General features: G+C 41.0%; 1 pseudogene; it reads left to right on the forward strand.

Moving 5' to 3' along the window:
- Positions 1 to 1,113: 1,113 nt before the first annotated feature.
- LOC134393861 (U1 spliceosomal RNA) lies at positions 1,114 to 1,248 on the forward strand (annotated as a pseudogene).
- Positions 1,249 to 6,344: the final 5,096 nt, after the last annotated feature.

Genomic DNA, 6,344 nt, shown 5'->3' on the forward strand with positions numbered 1-6,344 from the left:
AAGCCCCACTGGTCATGACTTTTGGACTTTGGACCCTTGTTAATTTTCCTGCACGGAGCTACAGCAATTCTTTGAGCGCTCCTCAGCTCCTTTGCAAAGAGGGAGGAAATGTTTTTTTTTTAAAATCATAAAAAATCAACCGATGACCCAATTTGATTCAAATTTGGTATTTGAATTACTGTGCCAATTTTGGTGTCTTTATCTATAAAGCTTACACAGATGTAAGCATTTGTTTAAAATCCTGCTCCTGTGCCCACAGCAGCGGCTGGGGCGAATCTTTTGCAAAAGGAGCACAATTAAGGCTGGATGCATGGGAGTACTTCACAATCAAAGCAGATTTTTTCTTTTTTTATTAATTTTTTTATTATTAACAAAGGAAAAATAAAACATAGTACATAAACACAAAATTACATTTGTATCATATATTCAAGCTTAATCTATTAAACTTAATCATACTCAAAGCAATCAAAGCAGATTCTAAGGTGGAAAACTTCTGAGTCCTTTGCATGCAATTGTCAGTGATTGCACAGTATAACGCTGGTGTGATTTATCTGCTGTAGCAGATAAGATAGAAAACGGGGCGAAGGAAGGAGAACAGGAAGTGGGCGGAGCAAACCCAGCAGCTCTGAGAAAGGGAGAGGAAAATTACCGGTAGAACGAGGCACATGAATCTGTAGCCACGCTGGAACTAAGAAATAGAACCTGTAAGTACAACTCATTTGCAATGTTGGAGACCCAGGGTCACGTGACGCTCTGCGTCACAGTAACCCATTCAAAACTTTAGAATAACATCAGTGTAGATTCCCACCTGGTGGGCCTAATTTGCACCATGGGCTGGAGAGGTTCCCCAACCTTGGTACAGGGATTTAAAAAGTTACCACTTGCACTTTGAACTAGACCTGGAAACAGACGGAGAGAGGCTGGTTCAATGTATTTAGCAGTGGGGTGACACATGCTTCCTATAGCTGAGCTATTTTATGTCATTAAAACTGTCCTTCATCCTGATTTTTTTATGAATAAGGGATCTGGTTTAACATTTATGCATGCTTTTCTTCTAAAAAGAGACACCTTTTAGTTAAAATATAATCATACTAACTCAACACACACACATACACACACACCTGGCAGGAGAGACACCATGATCATGAAGGTGGTTTTCTCAGGGTGAGGCTCATCCGTTACACTCCGGGAGTACTGACCCCTACGATTCCCCAAATGAGGGATACTCAACTGGAATATTGGTTTGTCTTTGCAGCACAAACACTTCACAGAGTCCTCATTCCATTGTGAGCACATTTGTTTGTTTACTTTTCTCTCCCTTTCATTTCTGTTTTCTATACTGCCTTGATGCAAATGTTAACTATCTCTCCTTTCTTTTGAATAAAATACTGAAGTTATCAAATGCAAGTTGGTTGATCAAACATTTGCTTTCAGCTTATGTTTTTACAAACATAATGCACTTTGCCCTGCTCCTTTCTTTATTTTCTGAAGAACTCTTTTTTTCTCCCAGTTTGTTTAAATAGGTGGTTGAATATTTGTACTTTTGAGCAAATCTGCAGAGAGTAATAAGCACATTAGCACACTGAAACACCTTCCAAAGTATACCAGCAATTTTCCTGGTCCTTTTTATTTAGCATTATGTTCAAACATAATTTTGATCTGCCGTTCAACATAGTCCTTTGCATATTTATTGAGAAGTAAGTTCCACTGAATTCCATGGGATTTACTCATAATTAAGTGCATGTAGAATTCAAGTTTACAGTCATAGATTTTTGTGAATGGTGTATAAGATCCAAATGCAACTGGAAATAAGTGTTCTCCTTTAAACTTTTTTTGATGATGCATGTCCTCTTTTCTTTTGTTCCTAAGTTGCCATCCTCATGACTAAACCTTACCAAACTCACCTGACTAAACTCACAGCCATATCTCCTATATATACGCTACCTTATCCACTCCCAGCCAGCTGCTGTGCAGAGGATGGGTATAGGGTGGCCATGTATCCTATTTTACAGAGGACAGTCCTGTATTTGAAGGTTTCTTCTATTTGAACAGCTATCCAGTCCAAAATTTAAAGATAAAGAATCATAAGAATGGAGGGAATGCAGCACGGACCTTGAAGTTGCTTATCAACATTTAGCACCTGGAAAACAGCTGACTGTGCAGGCCTTTCTCATTACGGTGGAATTATTGCTGTTTTATTCTTTTACTATGTACAGCACCATGTACATTGATAAATAATTTCATGTACAGCACCATGTACAGCATCATGTACATTGATAAAGAATAAATAATTTCTATTTAAATTATAATAATTGTTTTTAAAATTTCCATGTATTCTACATGTGGAAATGTTATGCAAATCTGTGTCCTTTGTTGTGGCAATGCCTAGGGTGTAGGGTGACTATATGTCTGGTTTCCCCCTGACAAGTCCGGAAATGAGGGAAAATTTTTAAAATTTATGAAAATGTCAGGGAACACGCTCAGATCGGCCTGGGAGGGGCTGGACGATGCATTCCTGGACTTCTGTCCTCCCCCACGCCCGTGCTGATCTGGCCTTCTCCTTGGCTGGCACAATCATGCCAGCCAAGGGGAAGGCCCAGAAGAAGCAAGGAGGAGAAGAAGCAAGAAGGAAGAGGAGGAGAAGGAGAAGCAAGTGTTGTGGAACTTCCTCAGGCCCACTACTTTGCCTCAAGGTTCTGCCTAGGCATCCCTTGTGTCTGTCCTTCCCCCTCCTGCTTCTCTTTTCTCTGCCCCTCCCCTTCAGTCTTAGTACCGGCACACCAGGCCTTAGGCCTCTCAAGCCTGGTCCACTGGAAGTATTTCTACTTTTTTGCATCACTTTGGCTCCCTTCATTGCCTCTACCCATTTTTTGACAATTGCTAGGTGCTTTTCTTGCTGCTCTAAGTCATTACTTTTGCCATTGCGTTGAGTGTGGCATCTGTCCCAGGCTGTTTCACTAGTGAGTTGAACTCCTGACTTTCAACACAAAAAGAGAGTGTTGTCTTTATATAGCACAAGCTATAAAGCCTCCAGTTGTGAGCTCTGTTATTGAAACACAGGCTGCCTTAAATGTTGCGAATGGAACATGAGGAAGGCCCTGTAGCCTTATGCGGGTTACATAAGCACCAGATGTTCTTATTTTTTTTTATGGCTTTCACATTAAAACAGAACATTTAAGCTGTGATCCTGTACACAGTTATATTCAAGAAGGCTCACTGAGTACCTGTGAGGACAAAGTATGTACTTGGATGTCCTCCCCTCTACTCCCATGCACAGCGTTTAGGGTGGCCATGTTTATTTGCTTTACCGAGAACAATCCTCTGTTTAAAAGGCTGTCCAGTCCAGGCCTACTTTAAAGACAAAGAATCATTACAAGGGACAGCAGAGGCCTTGAAGCTGCCTCATAACTTTATATTTATATATATATATATATATATATATATATATATATATATTTGTATTTTATATTATGGTTTTATCCTGTTGTTTTATACTTTGAATGTTTCTAATTTTTGTGAACCGCCCAGAGAGCTCCGGCTATTGGGCGGTATAGAAATGTAGTAAATAAATAAATAAATAACTGTTAGGAAAAAAATTGGACAGGCACACAGATCACCTGGCTACAGACTTTCCCACTCAGGTGCAATGTATTGTATTTCTATTTAAATTATAGTAATTATTTCTATTTTTTTCTTTTGCCCTCTTCTTTGATTATATATTTCCTCTTTTTTGGCAGTTCATAAGCAGCCACTCTATTCTGAGGTGACATTTTGAGGCAGTTCTCAACTGGTGATAGGATGGCAATGTGTTCTACTTTACAGAGGACTGTCCTCTAATTGAAGGCATCCTCTATTTTATACTCCCACAAACTGGGGCACTTATGGGAGAGGGGGGAAGGAACTGCATCTCATTCTGAAACTCACATATTGCTAGTAACAACCCATAGTTATTACTAGTTATGTATGGGATGTTATCATTATTGGTCGATGAGAAAAAGGCCCTCTGTATATGCCCAAGAGCCAACCAGCTTTGGTATTAGATCACATTTTTCAGTGCCAATATGTTGACAGTGGATTGGATCCAGACTAAGTTAGTTGGACTTGGGTTCCATTGAAATCAATGTGAAAAATTACCCGTGACTTAAGTCCTGTTGATTTCAGTGGGAACTGAGTGCAGCTAACTTAAAGCTCCATCACACCAGGGGTTAACATGCTCTCTACCTCGCTACTCCGCCCGTGTTTTCCTTCCTCAAGTTACTTCCTCTTTTCAAAAGAGGAAGTACACAATGAACACGAGGCCCATTGAGTCTGCTGTTCTAATGGTGTTGCTTTTCCTGCACACAGCAGGAAAGAGCAGTAATTCTGAGTTTAAAAAAACATAGGACTTAATGAGGGGATTTTTTTGTTGTGCATAGAAGGCCAGAAGGGGCGGAAGGGGCATGGGAGGCAGACGATGTCATGTGAAGCACCTGAGCAAACTCCGTGAGTGCCCAGTAATGACTGTGCAATAAAACACTTGTCGGATGGAGCTTTTACTCTGGATACAACCTGATGTCTTCCATTGCTAGTGCTTCAATTAGTGCTATGTGTTTTTAAGCAACGTCTTCTGTTTATTCCTTCGATAATCCATGAGCCAAATTCACATAGGACTTCCTTGGAAGGGAAAGATTATTCTAAATGTTTCTGTGTTGTTGTTGTTGTTGTTGTTGTTGTTAATTTATACCAATTTCCCAGTTTCTGCAGGTGCCACCAATTACTATAGGAGATGCCTATAAATTATTTGTGAACAGCTCAACTTGTTTGTCTTAGTTTTAATTCAGCACACACTCTTTGAAGTAGATTGAAAGGTCTGCCTCAGTCCTTTTCTTGTTTCTTGGATTAGCAAGTGTATATACCTATATGCTCTGATGGGCAGATTAAAATACAAAGAGCTCAGAATTACTAGAGCTCCTAGGCTTGGTTTGACAGAACACAAGCAGAAGGCCAATTTCTGTTCCCATTTGCAACAGTTAAATCAACAGAGCTCTGGCAGAGGATTCCGGACGTGTATCAATTCCAAAATGTGGATTCTTATTTACTGTGACCTCATCTGGGGGGCAGTGGGTGGGGGAGGGGGATTCATGCCAAAGGAAGCCATCCCCACATGTTTCTTAGCATTGGGAGAGAAATCTGCATGGAACAAAGGTGAATATGCGGTAGTTGGCATCGTGATTTATGGGTGGGAGAGAAGCCGCAATGCTGTCGTCCATGATTTGTGGTAGTATTCTAAAAATGGCTAGATCTTTGGATGCCCAAAATGCTACTGCCCCCACACCCTCTGGTGATGCTGTGACTGTGCATCATCTGTGGGAGGGATGATCTTCAGTGGAAGGGGGCAGCCAATGTGTTAAGTAGAAACCCATCTCGATGCATGTCCAAAGGAAATATTGAAGCAGATGTGGAAGAATGTGCAACTGTTAAGCCTAGCCCATGGAATCAAGCATGGACAGAGGCCTAGACCTTTGAAGGGACCAGCAGCTGCCTGTTGCCGCTAACAGGTCCTTGAGAAAACCACTTTACATCTTCAGGCATTGTTGTGCATTTGTTCCCTAAAGAACCTTGAGCCATTTATGTAGACCAGATAGGCAAAACAGAGGCCAAAACAAATAAAAAGTGTTTACTGGGGGGTAGGGGGAATACAATTGCTTTCATGCTGCTTCTGCAGCAGGTGTTGCCTTACTGGAGAATGCTGGTGATAGCTCTGTTCCCATATTATGTTTTTGTATGGTACTGGTGTGTACCCACAAGAAACCCTGGCTGGAGGAACTGCAACTGTTACACTGGTTGAACAGTAATTTCCTCTCCCCAGGGAACTGTAGTTCACTAGAAATCCCTATCAGAAAATTCCCAGAAGCCTTGCCAAAATACACGTCTCAAAATTCTTGTTGGGTAGGGAGCTAACATAATTAAACTGGTATATATTCCATAAGTAAACTATCATGAGGAAAGATTAAGAAAATGTTTCAGCCAAGGATAAGATGAGTATGCCCAGCCACTGCCAGTTCCCCTGAATTTTTTCAGTGTACTGGGAGATACTTTTATTTATTCTCACCCTGGGCTTTTCTTTAAAACAACAACAACAACAACAACAACAACAACAACATGATGATGATGACATCCTTGGGTCTGTGTACCTTAGGGGCCATCTTCATGACCACAGGAGGAAAGCACATTGTAGTTATTATCCACCTTTTGAGGGAATTGTCTCAGGTGCCCCAAAGTGTCACATGGCAGAGCATACCGTCCCAGCTTTTCAGCACTGTAAAAAAAAATCTACCAAGCCACCGTGTGTGTGTGTGGAGTAG

Source organism: Elgaria multicarinata, chromosome 2 (genome assembly GCF_023053635.1).
Source record: "Elgaria multicarinata webbii isolate HBS135686 ecotype San Diego chromosome 2, rElgMul1.1.pri, whole genome shotgun sequence".
NCBI classification, from domain to species: Eukaryota; Metazoa; Chordata; class Lepidosauria; order Squamata; family Anguidae; genus Elgaria; species Elgaria multicarinata.